Below are 24,276 nucleotides of genomic sequence, written 5' to 3'. Positions count from 1 at the left end.
CCCAGGCACAGGGAGAAGCAGACGAGGAAGATGCGGAGCCCCAGGGGACAGCAGGGACACACAGAAGGGGTTTTAGCCTTGGCCGTGCCAGGGGGCTCGCCTTGCATTCAGGCTGGCCGTTGGGCTGGCAGGTAAGTGATGGCAGCGGAAAATTAGGGGCTGCTCTCAGGTGCCTCCTCTCTCTTCTGGCACATCCCTGCTTCCAGGGGGAGTCTCAGTGCGGGGGAAGGAGCTTCATGGAAATGGAAAACCTGGGATTAGCCGAAATGCAATTTATCTCTGTACATGCAGACTGGTAACATGGCTGTTTCGGTTGTCTGGTGTACTGTGCAATCTGTTTCTGAGGCATTTTATAAAAAACTTAGAAAAGGCTGGTAGAGAGTTTCTGCATAGTTTTTTGGTTCTGATTATTCATTTATTTACAAATTATCATTTATACCATCTGGGGCTTTTCAATGTAACTGAGAGTAAACTCTGAGCTTCCCAGGACTCTCCAAATGTTCCAAGAAGGGAAGACTGCAAACGCTTTTAGAGCAAATAAAGGCAGAAAAGCGGCTCATTGTGATGAGGCAGGAGGAGGAGACCAGGGAGAAGGGGCCCTTTTCCTTCCTCAGCTTTGCTTTGTTTCCCGTTCTGTTTGACATTTGTAATCAAAGCCTCAACACCTTTGCTTTAGTGATAATAACTTCGCTGTAGTTATTACATGAGCCTGCACAGATGTACACACAACCCAAGTTTCTAGCCTCCGGCACTGACCACTCCCCAGACAAGATGCTTGTTCCTGTACCACGGTACGTGTGATTCTGCAAGTTTCATTTATCACAAAGCAGCAGTACAGACACAAGAAAAGTACAGCGGGAGCCAGGGGCTCAAGATGAGGTTTGGCACACAGTACGTCAACAGCAGAAAAGGCTTATTCCTAGGCTTTCATCACTAACATCTGGGAAGATAAATGTAACTCAGTCACGGTTACTGCACATTAAAATAAATGAATAACCTGCCAAATGTGGGACAGAAGTGCTACATTCATGTTTTTTTGTGGGAAAACTAATGTGGCCCTTTGGGACTGTTAGCTTTAGTTTGATTCACATTGATGTCCGTGTACCCACAAACTTTAAGGAGGTTTCAGAGCTCAAAATATTTTCCTTGACTATCTTAGCAGGAAGGTTATTGGTAGGAAGTAGGGATGGCATTGCCAGCAATTTCAAGCTTGAATTCACTTCAGAGTAGTAGTGACCAAGCATTAGTTCACTGGCCATAACCCGCAGGAGTGGTGGTGATACCCAGCAGATAGTCACTTCTCAAAGACACAATGGAAGGTAACACCTTGCCGTAGGAGGTAGGAAGGCCTTAATAAATATATGAAAGCAAGTGATTTTTTCTCTTTGTCACTGATTTTCTATTTCTAATTTGGGCTGCTGCTGGTAGAATGAAGACCATGTCTCTGCAGCTCAGCGCAGCAGAGCTGGGGTGCAGCCCCTGGTCCCGAAGGCATGGGTGAAGGCTGGCCACGTCCATGCTGCTTGGTGCCAGCCCCTATTAAAGGCTGACTGTGCCATGCTGCGTAACACACGGAGACCTCTGGGGCCCTGTGTGGGTGTACCCCTGTGCCACAGATTATTTGCCGTGTGTTTTCCCATGTTCAGAGGGTCTGGGGCAGAGTCCAGGCTCTGCTGCAGTCTATCTACCGCAGTCCCAGATTTCTAGCTGCAAGAGGAGGAAGGCTGTGCACACTCCGAGGTGTGGCAGCGGGGCACGGAGACTGTGGGGACGGCACGGGAGGGCAGCGGGGGCAGCCGGGCTCTGTGCTTGGTGGTGCCTGCTTCTCCATGTGAGTGGTGCTGGGCAGGAGGGATCCGCAGAGCCCAGGATGACCCTTTTCCCAGAGAAGCAGAGGCTTTGGAGTCCCTCACACACTCCTCCTGGAAAGCGTAGCAGAGTTAGTTCGGTGCCGAAGGATTGATCATTTACCCTTTTCATCTAAAGTGTGAATCACTGATTCTTGTTCCTATATGTATCCAGGGACTCCCCTGCCACTCATGATGGAAGTCCTTGTCCCAAATCTGCCTCAGAATCTGATACACTTTTCTACCAGAGCAGATTTATATGAAGTAGCAGATCTGCAGCCATTTGGCTCACTTCATGGCAAAGCCAAAGGCCGTCAGACACATCTTGTTCCCCATGGGAACGTCTAACATGTCTCTTATCTTAGGAGCACACATTCTATGCTGACTGCAGTCACATCTGCATGGGACACTGTAAGCTCAATTAAAATTCACAAAAGACCCAGATGGGAAGTATTTAATAACTCTCATGTAATATATTTAGTTATGATGATAATAATATAGTAGCTAGAGTCTGAGATGCTGCCTTTATATATGGGAGGAGCGCAGGATGCAGAACTCAGGGTTTCTTAGCATCCTTTTGCAAATAGCTACATTACTCACAACCACAAAAAGCACCACCGGATAAGTCACCAGTTCCCGCCTGGGGAGGCAAGTCTCACACCGTGCCTGTTAGCCCAAGCTGACCGGCTTTGTGGCTTTTGTGCAGGGCCAGTGTTATGGAGATTCAGCTGGCTCTATTTGAGATTGTTGTCTTTAATTCCTACCCAGCAGGGGGTAGTGGGACTGGGGGGAGAAGAAAGAGGTAGGTAACAGCAGTGTGAAGAAGTGGTCAGGCACCTGTAGCATGAACCAAGGACTAAGAAAGGACACAGGGCTGTTATCAATAACCCTGGGGCAGAGATGACGGTGAAGTATGATTATACAGTGATCCTAGGGGTCAGGGTTAGGGGGAAAGAGGATGGCGGCAGCATTAAGATTTGGAAATAATTAGGCAGTGAAACACTGAATCGGATGGTGCCAAACATAACCGTTTATACCTTCATTACACCTTTATCTGTATGTCCCACATAAAGGTTTTTAGACATGTCTTTGCAAGCTTTGATAGAACTATTGATGTTGGTGTATTTCTCCTCTTTTAAAATATGGTTCCTTACCCCCAAGATTCAAACTAAATGAATACAGAAATAGTTATTTCAAAACCTCGTTCAATCTCATCTAAAGTGTTAATTGTATCAGATTTATCTCCAGCTTTAGCAGAGAAAGACCGAGCATTTTGTATCCCATGTGAAAATGTAGGCCTTCCCATTCTTTTGTAGTGTAAAACCAGTATTTCTAGTACGAGTGGGCAACACCATGGGCCATGGGCTTAAAGGTTCAAATCAACATCAGGTGAAGCAAATATTGAAGAGTGGCATTTATTTCTTTATGACAGGTGTTTTAAGTGTATGAAGAGGTTGGAAGTTGGGCTAACTCTTGAAAAGCCTGTATGAAATGACTTCAAGTCCACAAGGAATGTTCTCTTATTTGAAATTATGTTCTAGTCCAGTTTTAACTCAAAACATGAATTTTAGACATTTCTAGTGAACTTCAGGGAAGCTTCCTCTGCATCTCCCTGGAGATACTGAACTTTTCTTGTTTTCACTGCTAAGAAAAAATAGTGAAAGTTGACAAGAGTGTGTATTCAGCTAAGCTGCTAGGGATTCATATGGTACAAACAATTGATACCTGTTAGGGATCTGAAAAACCTGCATGGGCTCATTAAGTAAGTATTGAAACGTCTTGGCTGTATTAGGGGAGTGAATGTGAACCAACACATTTTTCAAAAGAAATGCTCTTATGATGAATTGACCGATGCTCATCTTAATGTGAACAAGTAGATGATCATACAGTGCAAGACTGGCAAAGAGGAATTAGTTTCAGCCTAACTGTACAAATTCCTGTTCCTCTCCTGGGAATCCTGTCTGTGTAAGGGGCAAAGATGCCACAAACTGAACCCGCAAGACTGAGAAGTGTGTGTATCATGTTTTTATTCTGTGTTTCCATGTAGAGGTGTCTTATCATATTTTAAACATGCAACAACAATAAAGCTTGCAACAGAAAGAGAAGTGGTGGCCCCAGTGCTTGACTGTAGCATGAGCTTGAACTCTGGTGGACATACCACATATGCTTAAGCACAACACCAGTGACATGTCAGCAGTTTATGGACTAGAAAACAAAGCCATTAAGTTCTTTTGGCATTGTGTTTCTCATAACAAAAGAAGGTCTGAAGAAAGGGAGTTACAAAAATGTGTTTTACACTGGAGGCCCATTAGCTCTATTGGTTGGAGAAACTGCTTAGCAGCCTCCACCTGCAGTATTGTGAGCGATTTATTTCATACTCTGTTCATCACAACAAACAGACCTCCCGAGTAGCAATGTGTGTTCTTATATAAAAGATAATTTGGGGGCTCTGAAGACTTAAAACTCAAATTTGGTCATAATTATTAGAAGGTCACCTAGGAATTCTGGAACAGTTTGTTTATCCTAATTCCAGCCTGCTAGGTCCAAGAAAATACACTTAATTCAATCCAGGTGACTCTCCATTAAATATAATCTTGTCTTAATTGGTGCCACCTTGACCTCTACTTGTGAAGTCTGTTTTGTGGTCTACAAGTCTAGCTTTAAGTGCTCAAACACACATTTTTCCATCTGATTCCCCATGATTTCATTATGACAACAACACACTTCATACCAGGCGCTCCGTGTGTGTGTGAAATGCAGGGAAGGTTCCGTAACGGGATCATGTCCGAGGGGACAGCAGTTGATTTCTCAGGCTGCCAGCCCTGATGGGCTCTGTTACTTGTGCCCAGCTTAGTTATCACAACCTTTAAGATGTCCAAGATCAAGAGATCAGTGGGTGATTCAGAGATACTGCTCTCTGGGGCTGCCCAGACGCTGGCTGGTTCTGCAGCCCCTGCCGCTCACCCTGGCAGAGAGGTCGCGATGCCCAGTTGATGTGACCACTGAGTAGCCTGCGTGCGCCCCACCAGTTTCAGTTCACATCTCCACTGGTGGGCTTTCCTCCTTGAGGTAACCCTCTCAGCCTGGCAGCCCTATAGCAGGCTCAAGTTCACCTTGGTGGGGCTATTTCCAGAAGACCTCAGCCTCTGTTAATAATTTGAGACTTTAACACAGCGCTAATGAGGGGTGTGACAGCAAGGCTGAGGTGCTGCTGCAGAGCAGGGGGCTGAGAAGCATGAAGAACCGCAGTTCAAAACTGTGCATCAGATGCCCTCCTCTTGGGCACTGGGGTTTTTAATCTGATCTGGCATTTCAAGATGATGAAAAGATTGTGGTGAGTTTCCATTTCTGACAGTGGCAGAGAAACAGAAGCTTCTTTATTTCACCAAAAGCTGCAGTTCCCATTCTGGAAGGAATACAGGAGTTAAGTAGCCCATATCATGAGCAATAGCCAAGAGGGAGCTTGTCATGTCTGATCAGTTGCTGGTGGTAGGATATTTTCTGTGAAATGAGACTAAAAAAACCCGTGGATTCAACCATTGACAAAAATTAATGCAGTAATGGTATTAAACCTTGGCTGCAATGCTAGCTGCTGCTTCAGAGGGCTTGAAAAACTGGAGTTATGAATTATGTACCAAACCCAGGCCACCAATTCATCTGGCAACATTTACAAATGTCATATCAATGCTTTGCCAGCGAAGAACAAAGTAAAAACACTGACAGGTCCCAGCAAGCTTGGAACAGATAGAAATTGGAAAGAAATTCATGTGGAGTGCTTAAAACAGGTATGATCTGGATTGAGCTGTAGGTCGGTGTCTCAGGTACTTTACGCAAACAGGAGGTTTGAAAGCTTTCAGGTAAATTAGATGAAAATCAGTACTATTAATAAAACTGCACCATATGGCATAACAAAGTCAAGCACTGCTTGATACAATGCACAAACTTATTCATTGTCAAGATAATATAAAATGTATTTTATAGGCAGCCCTTGAACAGCATCTACATTTTGCACGGCAGAAGGCAGACATTTTGGCTTGCTTTCAAAGCCACGGCTTCTGGAGTCACGCGGCGTGGTGAGACACAGCTCCCGTTGGAGTGGGGAGGGGGCGGGAATTGGTCATCCTTGGGTCACAAAGAAAAATTAAAAATTGAAATTCAAGAACAGGAGAGGGCAAATGGCAAGAACAGAATTGTGCAGCGTTATTGGTTTTAAGCCAAGTTCAAAGTTTGAAACCTAAAATGAAGATTTTTATAATGATATTGGTAATGCTACCTGACACCTTGGACTAACCTGACTAATTAAGATCCCATTGTACTTTAATAAAGGTTTTCATATTGCTACCCAAAAGCCACATGCAATTCCTGAAGCAAAATCTGGGATCTTAAGCTTCTTCGTGGTGGTGTGGGTTTCAGTATGTGCCACCTTATGGCACGTGGGTGGGATCTTATTAGAGGAAAGGAAGACCTGAGTGTCAGAGGTGGGTGAGGAGAAATGTGAGTCTTGTTAAATCTGCCTAAAAAGAGATTAAGAGAGGTTGCAAGATCCTGGAACAAAGGTCTCCCCAGTGATGGTGGTGCAGGGAGGCAGCAGAGGGGACCCTGGGTTTTGGGGTACGTTTAAAGGAATCAGTTTAGAGGCCCAACCAGTGTGTTATGAATGTGTGCTGTGACTTAAATTTCTTTTTGGAAAGCTTTGGCAGGATGAAGGGGTGATGGATAGAATGAAGGGGTGGGTCACTACTGCCATACATCATGTTGACAAGATATGGCCAAATGTCCTCAGTGGCCTGCAGATTGTACCAGTTTGGTACTTTGGTGTTTTACACAAATAGATACCCAGAAACTCATCTGTGCCAATGGATCTCACTACAAGCAGGCTTCTGTCCCGCTGCTTCTGTTGGTTTAGGAGTAATAGGTCACCATTTCACCTGGGAGTGCTCCCACTTTTGCCCCAAAAGCCCATGGGGACATGCTGACCTCACTGGGTTACAGCTAAGGAGTTTGGCAGCAGTACTAAATCAGGATCTGGGGCCAGAGGAGGCCAGACATGACTTCCCACTGGAGAAAGTGCAGGAAGGAAGCTCATACAAGCAACTAGTTCAGCAGGGTCCTGTTTTGTGCTGTGTCCAATCCAGCCACATGCTTATGCCGTGGTGACCCCCAAGCTACTCTAGAACTGCTTTAGCGAAGCTGAAATAATTAAGAGACTATTGACAGATCCCTCAAATACATTATTTTTTTCTTTCTATATTCAACTGACTATGCTTTTCAAAGCTTGTTGTGAGCGCAGAAAAGCATCATTTGTTATGTAGGTGTATTGTTCCCCATTTAACAGATGTATTGCCAAAGAAGCTGAGGTTCACATGGCTGGTGTTTTCTTTCACAGTAGCTTTGGCTTCCATGGTGCTATGCCAAGAAAGACATCTTTATTTGTGCCCTTAACTATCAGTGGTGTCAGCAAATTACTGGCAACAGCACATATTAGTGTCTTCATCAGAGTGAGGATTTATGATGTCACCACTAAATCCATCAGGGACATTGCATCCTTATAACTCATAGCTGACTCTTGAACACATGAAAGGAATGGCGATGTGCCAGCTAACAAAGAATAATTGTGTTACTTACCTCAGCCATGATAATTTGCTTAAATAATAAAAATATGCCGGTGCAACAAGGAAAAATTAATGCACTGATAAACACAAAAGAGAAAAACAGGGAAGTACTGAGCAGTATATTAAATAACCAGCTTCTTGCCAACACCCTTTTCAATTTCTGATATTTTAAACTGATGGAAACTTTGATCAGTGTTTACACTTCATTCAGTCAAGAGGAACATGGTGGCATTATTTAATTTTCATTTTATAACCAAAGAGGTGGCAGTACTGTATGGTAGGAAAAAATTGTATAGGCAACAAGTTGCAGGCATTCCATATTCTTAATGCAAAATTGATTGACTGTGCCTGAGAAAGGGTATTAAGTGGGTATTCCAGAAGCCTAATTTCGTCTGTGGAGGAAGCTGAGCTCACTGATAAAAGGAATCGCTAGAAACAGGCCCCCAGCTTATTTCTGGATTCTTCACTGCTCATGGCAAGGTTACATTGTCTTTGAACTTCTTCTCAATGAGAAAAGATTCACAAAGCTGGGAATAGTAGAGCTAACCATAAAATGGAATGTCTTTTCTCATGAACATATTATTCTTATTGCTATTATCCTCATAACTGCTGTTATAAGGGTCATTACAAGAGCAAAGTTTTGTTTCAAAACTGAAAAACGTTGACTGGAAAGTACCATCTTCTATATGGAAAAAGTGTGGAGGTGGCTTAGGGGTACTGTAGCCAGAGTGTTCCTATGAGAGCTGTGGAGAACGCCACTCATGCAGCAGTTTCTTTCTTGCTGATCTACCTCACGGGCCTCCTGGTTACTGTGAATGGTGGAAACGTAGTCCAAGCAACACCCTTGGTGCACAGAAGAGAATTAGGGCACCAGCAGGTTTCTGAGGGATACTGAAGCAGTCATCTTGGGGTCTACATGCTGAAGACTTATAATTTGGAAAGTATCCATTACTGAATCAAAATACCTTTGCATTTTAGCACCACAGAAAAGGCCTTTCCCCCTCTTTCTCTACTCTCTAACCTGAAAATTCTCTTTAAAAAATACCTTTTCACTAAAGGTCAGACTCAGTGGAACACTTGCAGTCAAGTCAAACAAAGATGGTTTTGGTAAAACAGACTTTGGTAAAGCAAATTAAAAAGAAGGAGCGCCTGCCAAAGCCATTTGCCATATTAACCCCTACCTAATTTATTAAACGCTAGAAAGGACTCTGCAGTCAAATAGATTTGCTTTTCAAAACATCACACTTAAACTCAGAGGGACAGGGGAGAAAGTGAGCAATGAAGGGGTAGCTTGGTGTAAGAAATCATCTACACAAGCTACAAAGACTGCCAGACAAAATATTAGTCTTCTGGCAAATTATACAGCGTGACACAGATACAGAAACACTTGCTTTCCTCTCTTAGTCTTAAAAGGCAATGAAAAAGAATACAAAGAAACAGAACCTCAAAATCCAAAGTCAGGGATGGTATTCCCCACTTCATGGTAATCCCCAGCTTATGCCAGCTCTTAGTTTGGTCCCTAGTGCCAAGGGACAGTAAGCTCCAGTGATTTCACCACCACTATCCTCCAGCCTATGAATCAGAGACATTGTATTACCTCCAGGAAAAAGGAACCTGTTGAAAGAGATGTGCTCTGTAACCATGGCAGTCATCAAGAGGGTTACAAATTTTAACAGCATTAGTGAGTAAAGCAAAGCAAACTGTCAGCATAAGCGTGTGAAGGGGGAAAATCCAGAAGGAGGCAAACTACCGCAGTGATGATATTTCCATGACGATGTGAGACTGGAGAACACTGTGTACCTTGTTAGACGACTTATGAAAGCAGTTATAATTTGTGCTCCTTACATTTTGGAAGATGTTTACTAGCATAAATCATGTCATTAATGGTAAGAAAAGTTGTCTATACTTACTGCAGTAAGATTAATGCACAGCCAGCCCAGGCGTTTCTAGCTTCTTATCCAAAACTTGTGAAGTGCAGTTTCTCCTGCAACTTCTATTAGCCAGCCAGAACTATTACTGTAATTGCTTTACAATATGTCATGGGTTACCTGCAATACCTGAGTCACTTTGTTCTACATACCTTTAGTTCTTTTAGTCTCCAGTCTGAATGTTATCCTGTTAAGATGGGATTTATTGCTATAAATATTTTTCTTATGACTCTCTCCCAGTGCTTGTTTGACAGTGATAAAAAACAAACTGACATATGTCCATTGTGTGGTAATGCACTTAATCCGTGCCTTGTCTCTTCGGTCTCATAATCTGTAGACTGCGTTGCATAAAGGAATGGCTTTTACAGTACTTCGGTCTTTATAAAGCAAGCATTTGTGGATTAAGGGTGCATTTCCCTACTGATACATGTTGGCACACCCACTTCTAATTTCCATTGTATAAGCCAAGAGAGAATTCTGTTTGGTAACAACCTGTAAGTGTATCAATGCAGGTGCACTGCATCTCAAGGGTTACCTGAGGCCATCCGAAAGCCAAATCTGCTCTTGACTGTCTGGGAGGCCATAAAGCTGGTGCAATGGGAGACTTTTCTTTGGAGGATTTTTGTGCTTTTTGTGTTCAGGCACGTCCTGCATGTTCGTAAGCTGTCATCATGCCATGAGAAGGTCAGAGTGCACATGAGGAGATCAGGCCAAACAGACTTGACAGACTTTTTACAGGTTGCATATGAGGACCTCAGGTGGGCAGAAGGTGGGGTTGTGTGTTCACAGCTACAGATGCGGCTGTAGCATGCCTTGGCCAAAGAATGCTAAGCACGTGTAGGTAGGGGTAATTCAGGGGTGGGAGAAAGCAAAATCTGTGTCAATAAAAATGACCTGTGGAAGTGGAATTAAGTAATATCTTGCTCCACAAGCATGAACCTGCAGACACAGAACACGTTCACTCAGGCGGCTGAAGAAAATACTGTGTCAAGGAATCATCTCCAATACTGTGTCAAGGAATCATCCCCATTGCAGGCTAGTGTTTTGGAGTGCTGAGGTACAACACGTTACTCACTACACTTGCTGTGTCAAAATGTACGTGTTCGTGAATAACCCTCCCCCAAAATGTGTCCTGTGTCAATCCATCTGTCCTTAAGGTGGTAACAGAGTCAAAACTGTCATGATCCTGTTTTTTCTTCTTTGATTCAGAAGTAGCCAGAAATCCAGGTGAATGGTTTCTATATTTGGAAGTAAAATTGCTAAAGGTCCATGCATCAGCACTGCTATGTCCAACCGAGCTCCCCCATCTGTGTGCACATTTTGAATCCTGAAACGAACACAGCCTACACCCTCTCTCGTGTCTCGAAGGTAACACAGTCATACCAAACCCACTCTTTTGTTCTGAGGCTTGCAAGAAGCCCCGCCATTTATGTATGCCATAAAATACATTTTGGTCTTTAACAGCTTAAGCAACAAATAAAAAAGGCAGCAACTTCCTCATAACCCGCTGGGAGTGAGGAGGGTGGAGCCCGTTTGAAAGGTGGAGGTGCTTTTGAGAGCCTTTCAGCAACCTATTCAGGAATCATCCAGAGGCAAGATCAAACCTGTTGATTTACAGGCCAAACAGTTCATACCTGTGACACATGCTGTAAGTGGGAGATTATTGCAGCAGAACAGCTATGAGCTCATAGTCACTGACTACACATAGATCTCACTGCTATCATCCTAGTCCTATATGGACTAGACAGCCCGCACACTCTGCATGGAGCCAAAGGGACCGCCAGACTTTTGAGTTTTGATATGATAAGAGAATATCATACTTCACCTCTAGATGAAGTATCATGTGGTGATCACCACTTAAGCCAGAGACCAGGTGATGAGGACGGTCTGTTTTGTGCCACTGATGCTCTTTAAGCGAGCTGCAGCAACGGGGATAGAAGGAAATCTGGGCGTGGTGTTGCAGAGGACAGGTAATTGCTACCTTAGCAGTTCTTCCTTCTGTTAGAAACACATCTAAACCTGAACTTGCCCATGTTCAGCAAGAGACTGAAGACCCACCTCTTTGTTCAGGCTTGTAGCCAACTTCCCTCTATGATAAAAATAACTAATAATGAATGCGGCGTTCTTAGTAGTTTTGTAGCAAACTGACAAAAGTTTCTACTTGTTTTTCTTTCAAAGCTGAAGTGCTTCAGGAGTTCATGAACTGTTTTTTTCTCAAACCAGGGAAGGACACTTCTTTTTAATTGCAGGTTTGTGAGTACCTCAGATACTTGGAATTAATAAATAAATAAAAAAAACAACAAAAAAAACCAAGAACAAAAACAACAACAAATAAATGAAGTAAGAATAATGCCACTCTTGGTGTCAAGGAATGCCGTGGGTGCTTTAGACTGCCTTCACCACGATGATGTCTGTCTGCCTGTTGCTGCAGGCTGTACCCTGATCCTGCAGCAAGTCTATGCCACTCTGAAGGCTTCCCCAAGAGCCTGAGGAGTCTCCATATCAGCCTGCTACAGGTCTTTGTTCTTATGTGCAGATAAATTACTTGTGACATTTTCTTACAAGAACTTGATTATCAGTCAAAATGGTGATATCTGTATCTGTCCAGGACTAACACTTTGCTCAGCAGGAACTGTTACTTGGAGGGAGGGGAGAGGAAGGAACACGTTTTTGAGTTTTCTTCATTTTAATGAAACAACAAAATCTGGAGAAAGATTTGTATGCTTGTTCCCACACCTCCACACGTTTGGTTTATGTAGACAGCATGTTGTAATCAGCACCTCTTCTACCCCGCCTCCCCCATCCTTCCTCTGCAAAGTGACCAGAGGAGTATCTGCATTTCCGATTCTGCGGTATCCAGACCCATTCACAAAAGCATCAATTCTTTCATGCAGGGGGCTGGTTTGAAGATGCTTGTGCAGCCTGTTTGCACTGGGCCGGATGTTCGGCACACTGTTGGTTTCAGGTTTGGTAGTAAAATCCTATTTTGGATAAGGAGCTGCAGCTCACAATGACCAGAACTGCAGTGGCACCTCAGTATTAAAAGGCCCTTCCTTCTTGGTGACCTTCCACATAATTGAAAATGGTATATGTTCCTTTATGAGGGAGACTCTTTATTGTATGAAAGTAATCTTGAAATCTTTTCCAATATCTGCTTGATTATAATGTTCTATTTAAACAAACTAGCAAACCTGTCAGAAATGGTACTTACTGCAGGGCAAGAGGCTTTTGACCTTCTGTGTAATTATTCCCAGCTCACCCTTGGAAGTCTGCATTACTCTGAACTGAATTTGTGGCATTGTGTGGTGCCAAAAGGAACTGAATTGTATCCATTAGTAAATTTGAACTGGAATGCATAGTAAATGTCAAGACTCTTAATTGTGCTTTCTATAATGGTTTCCAAGCTTACTAAGGAACAATCAAAAGCTATTAGTTATGACTAGGTAAACATTTTAAGGTTATTTTTTTGCCAGAAGACTCTTTACTTCTATTTGATGAGTCTTTGTACATGACTTAATGTAAAGTTATGAAAGAGCAGATGTGTTTGTGATAAAATTAGTGCGGGGACTTTTATGAGAACATTCAGGCCTAAATACTCATGGTTTCAAAGTTTTACCTATAAATCTTTCTGCATTAGTCTGTATTATAGCAAAGTCTTTTCTTACGCTAAAGTATCTGAGATGTATCCTTACCTATCAGTCTACCTTGTGTGCCAGACTTTCTCCTGTTAGACATTATCTCTCCCCTGCTAGCAGTATGAAGTTGATGATGGAAGTCATCTTCCTTTTTATGTGAAATCAGTGATACAGAACCTGCTGTTTTCTAGAGTAAGATATTACTTTTTTCCCCAAAGCTATACAGGAGTCTTGTGAAAGATCTGGTCAGGAACAACATAAAGAACATGTCTTCCTTTGGAAATCTGTTACCCAACATTTGACTGAAACCTAGGCAGAGGGCAAAGACTGTAGCTGCTTGCAACAGCTCCTCAAAAGCCAGTGTTATCTGACTGACAGCAACACATCGTTATCCAAGACCAAGAATCTGTTCAAAGACAAAGTAGTTGGCTGCTGCAGCAAGATTGGTTAAGATACAGTGCTTCTGTAGCCAGCAGCACAAAAGTGAACAATGTGTTTAGCATCAGATCTAGGTCAGATCTCAGCTCACATAACCACATATGCATTTACGTTGCACAGAGTGGAAGCAGCTTTCAGGAGGAGAAAGAGCTGAAGTAAGTCCACAGCAAGACTTGAAATCTTATCAGTGAAGCCCTAGTTCTGCCACCATTACCCACAATCTCACATAGATACCTGGAAAAAGTGCATATGGGGCTATGTCCTATGATACTTCAGGTAACTTCTGAACTCTGACGTATAGGAATAAGCAGCAGCAAAAAACCCCACAACCACCCTGAAGTAACTAATGAGGCACCAGTAAGCAAATTTCTAAGTCACTTGCTGGCATGTAACTAAACAACTAGAGAGACATTGGTCACTGTTACATCTGGACACCAAAATACAGGGTCAGACAGTGGAAACTTCATCTATAGTCCTTGTGCTTAGTGAGCACTGCGTCCCTCAAGACACACAGACAATCAAAAGGAGACACAAGATTTAGGGAAGTAGATAGAATTTAGACCACCTTAATCTAGGCTCAAATGCTTTAAAGGCCACCATCCTAAAAATTTCTTCATTCACTGTTCTTAATAACAGCTGCCTCTTACTAACTGTGAAATGAATTTATGCTGATTAACCTTTAGAAAATCATGCAGATTTTAGTAGAAGGTAAGTATAAAATCATCAAGAGAGAATTGCTTGCAACTGGCTCCTTTTTTTTTTTTTCCCAAATGGAAGCATCTGTTAAAGCTATACGGTTCATCTACACAAGGACTGCAAAATTAGAGACAACAAAATTGTTATCTACAGTGACTATGTGTGAGAATAAGGATGCTCTTAAGAATGCAGTGAAAGATAAATTAGAAACTTTCTGGGAAGAAATCCAGAAAGCCAAGTTCTTCACAAGCAGTTTTCAAAAAGATTACCCAAAATAAAATGTCAAAAGCAATTCACAGTCAGTAAGAAACTTATTTTTTGCATCTTGATTTCTATACAGTCTCAAATAATACTGTAATAGGAAACTGGAACATGTGGTTAAAAAGAAGTCATATTAGTAAAAAAAGATGCTACCACTGTTCATTACCACATAGTTTCTTCACAGAATTAACTTAGGTTGTGGGTTTATTGATATGAAGAGGTAGACTTTAAGTAGAGAGGAGGAAGGATGAAAGATAACCTCAGTAAAGGAGAAGGATTAACTACCTCTATGCTACTAGCAAATGAGAGAACAGGGATAAACAGAAGCAGTGTGTGATGATGGCATTGATGACCTATTTCTTTTTCCAAAGAGTAGCATTGCCCCATTAATTCTTCTGCCAGTGCCCTATCTACGTGCAATCAACCTGTCCCAGTGCTATGCAACACAGCTTGCTGTCTCTGATGAGGAGGTACCATGTCAGAGTGGGATTCGCCTGCTCTATCTCAGGTAGCTGGGCTGCTTCAGGCACCCAGGTGTTTGTCATTGGGTCATCTCATCCTCATGCTACCACCTCTCTCCTGGCTTTATGTCCGCTAAGTGACTGGACTCAGGTGTTTGAAAATCTTCACACATCCGTGGCAGCATTTGCAGTGCACACATCCATCACAATATGTGTCCCTAAGCCATAGTAAAACCTACTGCTAACTGGAAACCATTATGCTATCGGTGGGCAAATGGGCAGCCTGAAAACACAACACCAGGACAGTGTGAAAAGCATCAAGGCCACACAGGGTCTCCCTGACCTTTAGGCAGCTGCGGAGGAGTGAGACAACAGATCGACTGAGAGCAGGGACCTTTGTGTGGGTCCTTGAGTCTTCATGAGCACAGACTAGCCAGGAGGGACTAGTGGGGAGATGAGGGTGGGTTTAGCTTTAGGTCAGTGTCTGGTCTAGCGCAGGTCTCAAAGCCATAGTCAGAATGCATGAGATGAGGGACAGGGGGCTTTCTGGTAAGTGTACAACACTGGGACCCTACCGCTCTTTGGGTATCTGTCTCTGGTTATATATATATCAATACCTGATGCTTGGCTTGGTCTACTACAATGTGTGTTAAACAATACTTTAAAACTACCCATTGTTTTGGGGTTTTGTACTTCAATAGAAGCCAATCCCTGTCTTCCTTGTCTCTGATGCCAGACCTTCTTGAAGCACACCTAAACCCATTCTGAGGAGCAATGTGGTTGTTTCCATGATCATAAACCTGGCCTTTGGTAAACGCCTGACAGTGAGATGACAGCACCATCTCTGGACTGGGAACGCACTTCATTACACCCTGGACAGAGGTGAAATGATGCACAGCTTGCTCCTGCTCCTATACCTCTAGGACCCACGGCAAAGAGAAGCTGGGGTGGGGGTGGTGGGTAAGGGGAGGCTTCGTGGAGGCCTGAGAGACACGAGAAAGGAGAAGTTAACTCTAACAGCTTGAAAAGGAAAATAGGAAGGCTGCAGTGCTGAGTGCCTGGAGACTCCCTGGATTCTCTGACTGTGGCAGACAGCCACATCTTCAGCCAGGGTTGATCCTGAAAGGAAAAACACGTGCCCACGCTATGTTGTATTTATGAAAAACCCACAGGATTTATTAAGATAGAAAATGTAGAAAATGCAACAGAAGGGTAGAGTAAGTATATATTAAAAAAAAAAAACCAGGATTTGTGCTGCATAATGTGTGTCCACTGATTCACTGAGCAGCACGTAGCTTTGAATATAGCTCCCCTACCTGCTCAGGACCCTCATTTGGTTCCCCTGAGCAACAACCAAGGGATAATCACCTCTCCATGGAAGACTGCAGATACCTCCCTCCCCATTGGACTCTTGATTTTCAGAGGACTGTGAAAAGCTCCGTCATGTATCACATCCATGCTTCCTTTTTGGTCAAAAGATCTGATCACCTCACAGTCAGAAACCTGACCATCAGCATTATGGCCAGGCATTACAGCAGTTCACTTGTCTCACCCAGGTGGACAGCAGTTTCCATGGTGCCTGCGGAGTGGGTAGCTATCACCCATCACACCCACCACCTTGCCTGAGGCTGCTGGGCAGGTTGGACACACGCTGCTCAGGGACGAGTGCCAGCTGCTGAGTGGCCTGCCTCATCCGTGTGAGGTCTCTCAGGAGCTCACTCTGTTAGTTGTAAACCTGAGGTTTACAACAGCCTGGGGAATCACATGCCCTACAGTGTTCATGAGAAATGAGTATGGCCGGCAAAAACAAAAAAAGGGAGGGTGGAAATCAAGCCTGCCAGGAATCTGTGGTTTATTTACTGAATTTGTCCTCCCTGCAAAGGAAAGAATGAGCCCCGTGAAGTCAAGCACTGAGCAGAGCTGGCTGCTCCACAATCTTACCTGTAAATTCAGCAGCTGTGGGAAGCATTCACAAGCACTGCAACACAACCACCTGTACTGTTGTATCATCAGAGTGGCCTCTGGCCTGAGTTAGCATTCTTCCAAACAATGCCCAAGCATCCTTAAGGAGTTATATGGCTCAGAGACCCTTCCCAACAGGTGGCTGGATGTTGCTATCCTATTTTTGGAGACTAAGAGAGTTGAACAGTGTAGACAAAAAGTATCCCATGCCAGCTGGCATCCATGCCAGAAATTGGTGTTAGGATGGGGTTTTTTTAATGTACTAATGTGCTGTTAGGTAGTAGGACAGCTGCTTTGTTCCAGCAGCTTGGTGGCCCAGGCCTTCAGTGCCAGATTCATCACATGACTTAAGAACTTGAATCAGTCTCTATTTTATCTCACTCTATTGAAATCTAGGGGGCTGCTAAGGGCTTGGAGTCAGTGATTTAGGATATATTAAGACACGCATGAAAGGTCTTACACAGCTATGAAGGGAGGCCACAGAGCTGAGAGGTTTGGTTTTCTTTTCCTGTGCATTCCTAAATTAAACTCATTAGCTACATGCGGTGGGCAGAGTGCTCTTCACAGTTATCCGCAGGCTGGGTGAGGTACAGCTTATCAGCAACTGGTTGCAGGCAGGACAAGTGATAAGACATTTAAGTCTCAATTTGTTTAGCTAAACAAGTGCATCTAGTGTAGTCAGAGATGTAGATCTAGATGTAGTCTAGAGTATCGCACCTGGTCTCAGCTGCCTCTCCGTGAGGACAAGGGTCATCCACAGGCCAGGCTTCACAGCTGCCATTTCCATGTGGACCATCTACTTGCGTGTGTTTAAAGTACTGACTTGAATCTGGCAGGAGTCTTTAGCTGGGAAGCCTGCTGTCCTAACTGAGGGTGAAGACCTTGACATCTAGGTGGTTGATAGTGGGCATAAGGAAGAATTCACTGTCTCCTGCAGGTAACTTGTACTGCAGCTAAGTGCAAACTAACTGGGAGAGTTGTCTACTTGGGATGCATGGCTTAGGGCAGGCAAATTGCAGTGAAGGAGTCTAATAAAATGCTTTGTCACAAGCATAACCAAAGCAGTAACGTGCTCTCATTCAGTGGAGGCAGCAAAGTTCTATGGAAACCAGCCAGTACGATTTAGCACTGGCTTTAGAAGTTCCTTAATGTTACTTGCTAATCGTACAATTGTACTTTTGGAAGGCCTTTACAGGGAAGAGCAATCACATTGTCTTGCAAAGAGGCTGAAAAACAAACAGATTTATAAATGACTCAGTGAAGAACTAAAAAATGGCCAGACTAAACAGCCCCCATGGCCATCTGCTCTCCTTCCCAGCAAAGTGTAGGAGGGTAGATCAGGCAGACAGTGATGCTTCCTTCAGAGTTTAAAAGCCTGAGGTAAGGCTTTTCACTGTTTTCCCTATACTAGTATCTAAAATTAAATTTAGAGACTCTCAGAAAGTCCATATTTAACTTCAAGCACACAGATTCTTCAGCATAGCAGTGGGCTGGTGGGAAGGAATCGCAGTGGTGCTTGAGGCAAGGATTTCCTGGGGCAGTGCTTGAGCATCTTGTCACTGGTCACTGAAATGTCATGAAGAAGTTGCTGTGGTCCCTGTGACACTAGCTGCTGTGGAGGTGGTGAACGCTTCAGGAGGGGAAACCTTTTTCTTCTCATAAAAACTGCCACTGGCATTTAAAGGTGGCATTTCCAGAAGTCCTCAACAGAGCTCAAAGGGCTTTCATTAGAGCCAGTTGGAGTTTCGCCACTGACATCTGTAAGATCAGTGTCAGTCCAGCTCTCTCTGAACCAAATTAAAGTAACTGTGTAGTATTATATGGCAAACACAGGAGATCTTCAAATATGTCATGTGGATTTTTTTCCTGTAAACAGCTGGAATATAAAGTGACTGATAATTAGTTGAGCACTGTCATTGGTTTTGAATTCACTGTACTACCTGTCTGAGCTTGTAAATAAGAGAAGCTATAAAACCAAATAGGTCCTATTCACATACACAAGGCAATCCCAGAGGATACTGCTAAATGAAACAGAGAGATAAATTATTTAAAAAGCTGGATTTTATTTATTTGGGCATAGCAGGATAAACAAGGTGGAGAATGTATTGTGCTGATTCTCAAAATTGCATCACAGGAGCAATAATCAGCCTTTTAATTACTTTCCTCTGTAGTCAGCTTAGATCAATATCAACTCTGTTTGTTTTATGTGAATTGTATTTTTATTTTTTTATTTTTTAAAGGAGGACATCGCGTGACTGTGCAGGTACTGGAACAAAAAAAGATATTAAGATTTTGGCAGGTGAAAGCTGAATGCCTGTTAGAAGTGACACATATGCACCTCCCCCCCAGTGTTTCTGAAATAAAGAGGAGATTTGTGGTGTATATATTTTTGACAGGACAACAAAAAATAACACCTGAATAAATGAATCTGTGACTTGTTCCCACCTGCGAAGGGGGCCTCCCCAGACTGAGGAAACTGGAAGTGACTCATAATCACAGTCAAGGAATAATAAGGTTCTTATAAGATTTGCCTATCTAATCATCAAGGATCTGGACTTGACAACCCAGGCCTGCATTCTGAAAATAGGCTTTATATGCCAATGTCAAGAGCGTAAACCCAGGAAAAATAAACCCACCTGGAAGACATTTTAGCGTAGGCCTCCTCTTTGTCCTCATTAGCTAATTCTACCTTCCAATCTAGTGGCAGGACACAATAGACCAGAGATTTCTGCTGTATGCTTCATTTCCATTAGTACTGAGGGCATTTACCTGGAAGACCAGGTTCCTCTCCCAGGGACATGCTTAGCATCCCATTCATGTAAGTGACTTTGATTCAGCTCCACAATTTAAAAACAAAAGGACAGAGAAGTCTGAGACAGGAAAGGGTTGAACTATAGGTACATCTGATCCAAAAGCCAAACAAACAAAAACCTCATGCTTGCCCAGCCTAACCTTACTGAGCTCACTAAACTTGCTGAACTGATTTGCTGTTTGACCTGAGAGTTGTGTTGGTGCCCACATGCCTGAGCATGCCCCAAAACACTGGTCTGAGTAGTTTTGGGGCTTAGCTCCAGTCTACAACATGCTGAGATTCAGAGTTTGATAGAGCAGAATGGCCCGACCCAGAGGTTTCAAAGGGCACTGCCACATATAAACCTAAGGCGTGTGTTGCGGACAGGAGGCACTCATTTTCATGCCACCTAGATGAGCATTTACAAGTCTGGTGGAATGCATCCTAGACCCTGGTGCCTACAACTGAAGCATTCAAGGGAGACACTTGAAAGCATTATCTAAGAGCTCAGCTGGATCTGTCCCATTGTGCCACCATAAATTAATCACTTTATTTATGATAGGAATATGCATATACAAAATGTAAATTTTAAGCAGCTGGGACATATGTGAAATTTATTTAGACACCTGCAAGCAAATGGAAAAAACAGTCAAGACTTACCTTCTGCTCTATTAAAATAGGTTAGCTGTGCTGTACGGAGATGTCCCATTTTGCAACACTATGCAAAATGCCCTTTCTTATACAGGACTTCTGGCTGGAGAACAAGTGCAACAGGAAAAACAGCAATGTAAACAATTCCATTTAACAGCATTTATCTGGGCAAACACACAGAAAAGTCTGGACAAGCTTTGGCTCTCAGAGAGATTCTCAAGCTGAGGGCTAGAGCATCAAGATTTCATTACGCTTACGCTGAAAGAGGTGTTGCTATGCCAAAAAAGAGTTGGAAACCTGCATCCAAATATTGAAGATGAATTTGTACTTAATACTACAGTCCTCCATTGGCAAAGAGAGAATGAACTGGGTGATGTAATAACTATTTTCCATCTCAAAGTTCTCCTAGGCTGTGTATTTTCTTTGATAATTATTGTGATTTCTTTTAACGACTTGAAGAGTGCTTCAAGCTTTGGCAGAAAGTGCTTTTTGTTAATAGCAGTATTATTAATTATAATAATTGCATATTTCAATACATGTTTTTTGCTATTGCATTTTTTGCTGTTCTTCCATGAAATTTCCAGCAATTCCTATTTTAAACGTGGTGAGAAATTGCTCAAGACTGTATTGTTTCCCAACATTCTCTGAAGACTTGAATGAGCAGTAGCACATAAAATGGAAGTCAACTTTTGTTTAAAAACTTGGCATCTTCTCAACGTGCAAGGTCTCTGCTGCTCAGGAAGTTCAGGTTTTAATAGTTTTCCAAACAGACTTCTGAATGCAATCTAACTTTAATTTCAGATTTCTGGAAATTCCAGGAAAATAATTAAATAAATACATAATAACTAATTAATAATAAATAAAAAATAAAAAAGCTGGCAAAAAGTTTCAAGGTTTGCTTGCTGTACTTTTTCTTCCTCAAGAGATCATGTATGGACAAATGCAGAAGTGTGGTTGTAACCTCCTCAAATGGGTCAGATACAGCTTTAGTGACTGAGTCTTGTTATACTGAGGTAAAGGGTGAAAGAATACCAGTCTGAAAACAGCCAAATGATCTTAAGTATCTGCAATGACAATTAGGTGAAAAAGCAGGAAGGACTGCTGTAAATACTGTAGTAGGTAGGGGATGCCCCATGCAACCACCTAAAATCTAGTGGCAGTGCAACTCGCTTTGTACAACTCTGGTAGTATCATTTAGCGCTTTTGATTGTGGATAAACATTTGCCATACTACTAGACATGAAGTGCAAATTTAATAACCCCTTTCTTCTTTTTTATCATGTGAAATAGCAGGAAGCAGAAACTGTGCTATGATTCTACATTATCCTTATGAGTAATCATAAGAAACACAAATTAACAAAGCAACAATTACTCTATTTCACTGCTGAAGTGTAATACAGGATTTAATGGAACTTATGCTTTATAAGCCTGTTACAGAGAGATTTGTAACACAACTCAGAAAACCCATAGAAAAGATACCATTCTAAGGGTGAAGTATTCTGCTCTGAGTCAATAGGTTCCAAGACAAGAAAATAAACATCTGTGAAAAGAAGAATCCCTATGTCAGATATGATAGCTATATGCAGGTAACGAAGCTGTGACTCATGAGTGAAAGAGACTGGTTGTGCTCAACAGCTCTTTTTCTTCTGTATTTGAAAAGAGGCTGGAAGTTGTGCCCATCTCATACCATGTCGTGGATGAAATAGAAAGTTACCGTCTGTAACTGCAGAGGAGGGAAGGCAACGTCTGCTGGAGAGCTTGCATCTAGAAGTTATAAGGAAATTAGCCAAGATCATTGAAGGCTCACAGTAAATTTTTAGCAAAGCTTGGACAACTAAAGAGTTCCTGAGGATTTAAAACCTCTTGGTACTGGTCTGGTGGTTGAAAATGATGAAAGGAAGACACAGGTAGCTATCAGATAATTATCCTGACAGTGTTGGTTAGAAAATACAGGGCCATGGGTTTTGAACTGCGGAACAAAGAGTTAGAAGCTGTAAGTGTTTTGGTTGGAAGGTAAGTTTTGTTTGTTGTCTTTTGTTCTGAAGCTGGCAGACAATGGTAACTATACTGATGTCATATACTTGGATTTCTCCAAGGCATTTGACTTTCTATCAATTACATTTAGACTAAGAAATGTGAATTATATAAAATTAAGCACTACACATAACAAGTATGTCATACAGTGGCTCCTGGAGAGATCTCAAGCAGTTGCTACAAAGGAAGGGCAGATCTGCTTCCAGCACTGACTCTTAAGCTGGCAGTGTTCAGTATTTTCACTAATAAAATGAACGACCATTCAGAGCGCTTTCAGGTAGGCAACACAAAGTTTGTTGGGTTAAAAAATATAGAAGGGAACACAATACAGGCAGCATCAATATAACTGCTGGCTTCAACAGTCACAAGCCCAAAAGATGTGTTTCAGTACAGACGTATGTGAGACCCCTAGAAGCAAAGATGCAAAGAAACATTTCCTTCTACGACATGGTGGGCTTCATTCTGGTTGCAGTCTGCCTTTTGTTAGACCTTTAACAGAGCCTTACTGTCCTGGATACTTTCCGTGGTTAGTGGGGAGAAACAGGCATCTCCTGAGGCTCTTTTCAAATACAGATCAGTGTTTATTAACTCTTTGATTCTAAGAGTTTTATAAACTCTTACATAGAAATAGAAAATTTTTATAAACTTTTGATAATTTAGCCTTTTAGTTTCATACTACCTTCTTAGGGGCAAGCAGGGGCCATAGCTGGTGAAGTATAAAGTTAAATGAGATATGTGCAGTTCTGAGCCCCACAATTCAAGAAGGGTGTTACTCAAGTGTGTTCAGAGGCTGGTGAAAGGGCTGAAAGGAATGTCCTATGAGGAGCAGCTAAGGACTTTGGGCTTACCTAGTTTGGAGAGAAGGAAGCTGAGGTGCAACCTCTTTGCTCTTTACAGATTCCTGAGGAGGGGAAATGGAGAGGGAGGTGCTGAGCTCTTCTTCCTGCTTTCCTGTGATGGGACCCAAAGCTGCACTGAAGTGGGGGTTAGACTGGATATTAGGAAGTGTTTCCTTACTGAGAGGGTGTTTAACACTGCAAGCTTCCTAGAGAGGTGATCGATGCCCCAAGCCTGTCAGAGTTTGAGGCATTTGGGCATTGCCCTTAATGACATGCCTCAACTTTTGGTCAGCCCTGAATGGGTCAGGCAGTTGGACCAGATGATCGTTGTAGTCCCTTCCAAATGAAATACTCTATTCAATTCTACTATTCTATTCTATGTGACTTGATAAATTTCATCTCATTAATCATAGTCCAATGCTCCAATCTATCTAGATCCCTCTGCAAGGCCTGTTGTCCCTCAGGAGAGTCAGCACCACCTCCCATAGTGTTAACTTGTTTCTTAACTTCCACATTTTGATAGAGATTTGTAGTGTATCTCATATGCCACACCTTCAGTAGGCTGCTGGGGAAGATTTCCCACTCTGTCTTTGTGTTCAAAGTCCAGATACATTTGTATGCTTATGTATTTTTTCCTCCCACTGAATCATTGCAGGTTTGTCCCAGCTGGAAGAAACCTGCCTTTCAGTGTTCTCAGGGGAAGCAGATGTGAGATTGGTCCCTCTTGCTTGCATGCTCAGGAGTCAGCTGATGACCCGATTTCAGTCAGTAGGGCTTCCCTGTTCTGTACCCGTGGCATTTGCAACCCTGCTTAATTCAACCCTAGCACATTTGAAATTTATTTTTTCTTTAATCTTTGTCCCTCATTTGGGACAGTACATAAGGACTAGGCTTTTTAATAAAAACAACTTGAACAAAATCTCCAACAAATTAATACCATATTTCTGTAATCATCTGCCATGTTGTCTGTCAACTACTTCCAATTAAGAATATTTCATAGTCAATAAATTATGACGGACCGCAGCGCACAGCTGTACACTGACTCTAACATAGGCCCGTTCTGCTGTGCTGCTTCAGCCATGCACAACTGAATAAAGATGAGAGACCCACAGGTGGTGGTGG

The 24,276-nt window shown here is 42.6% G+C and overlaps 1 protein-coding gene across 9 annotated transcripts in view; it reads left to right on the top strand.

Moving 5' to 3' along the window:
- Positions 1–24,276, top strand: part of KLF12 (KLF transcription factor 12) — a 279,952-nt gene extending 255,676 nt beyond the window's left edge. For all 9 annotated transcript variants that reach the window (XM_080374430.1, XM_080374423.1, XM_080374427.1 and 6 more), the window contains one exon: positions 1–24,276. This exon is cut by the window's left edge and continues 13,334 nt beyond it. The gene's annotated coding sequence lies outside the window, so the exon portion shown is untranslated.

This window comes from Falco punctatus, assembly GCF_963210335.1.
Source record: "Falco punctatus genome assembly, chromosome: 2".
NCBI classification, from domain to species: Eukaryota; Metazoa; Chordata; class Aves; order Falconiformes; family Falconidae; genus Falco; species Falco punctatus.
The sequence above is the reverse complement of the archived record's forward strand: the minus strand, read 5'-3'. Positions and strand labels throughout refer to the sequence as shown.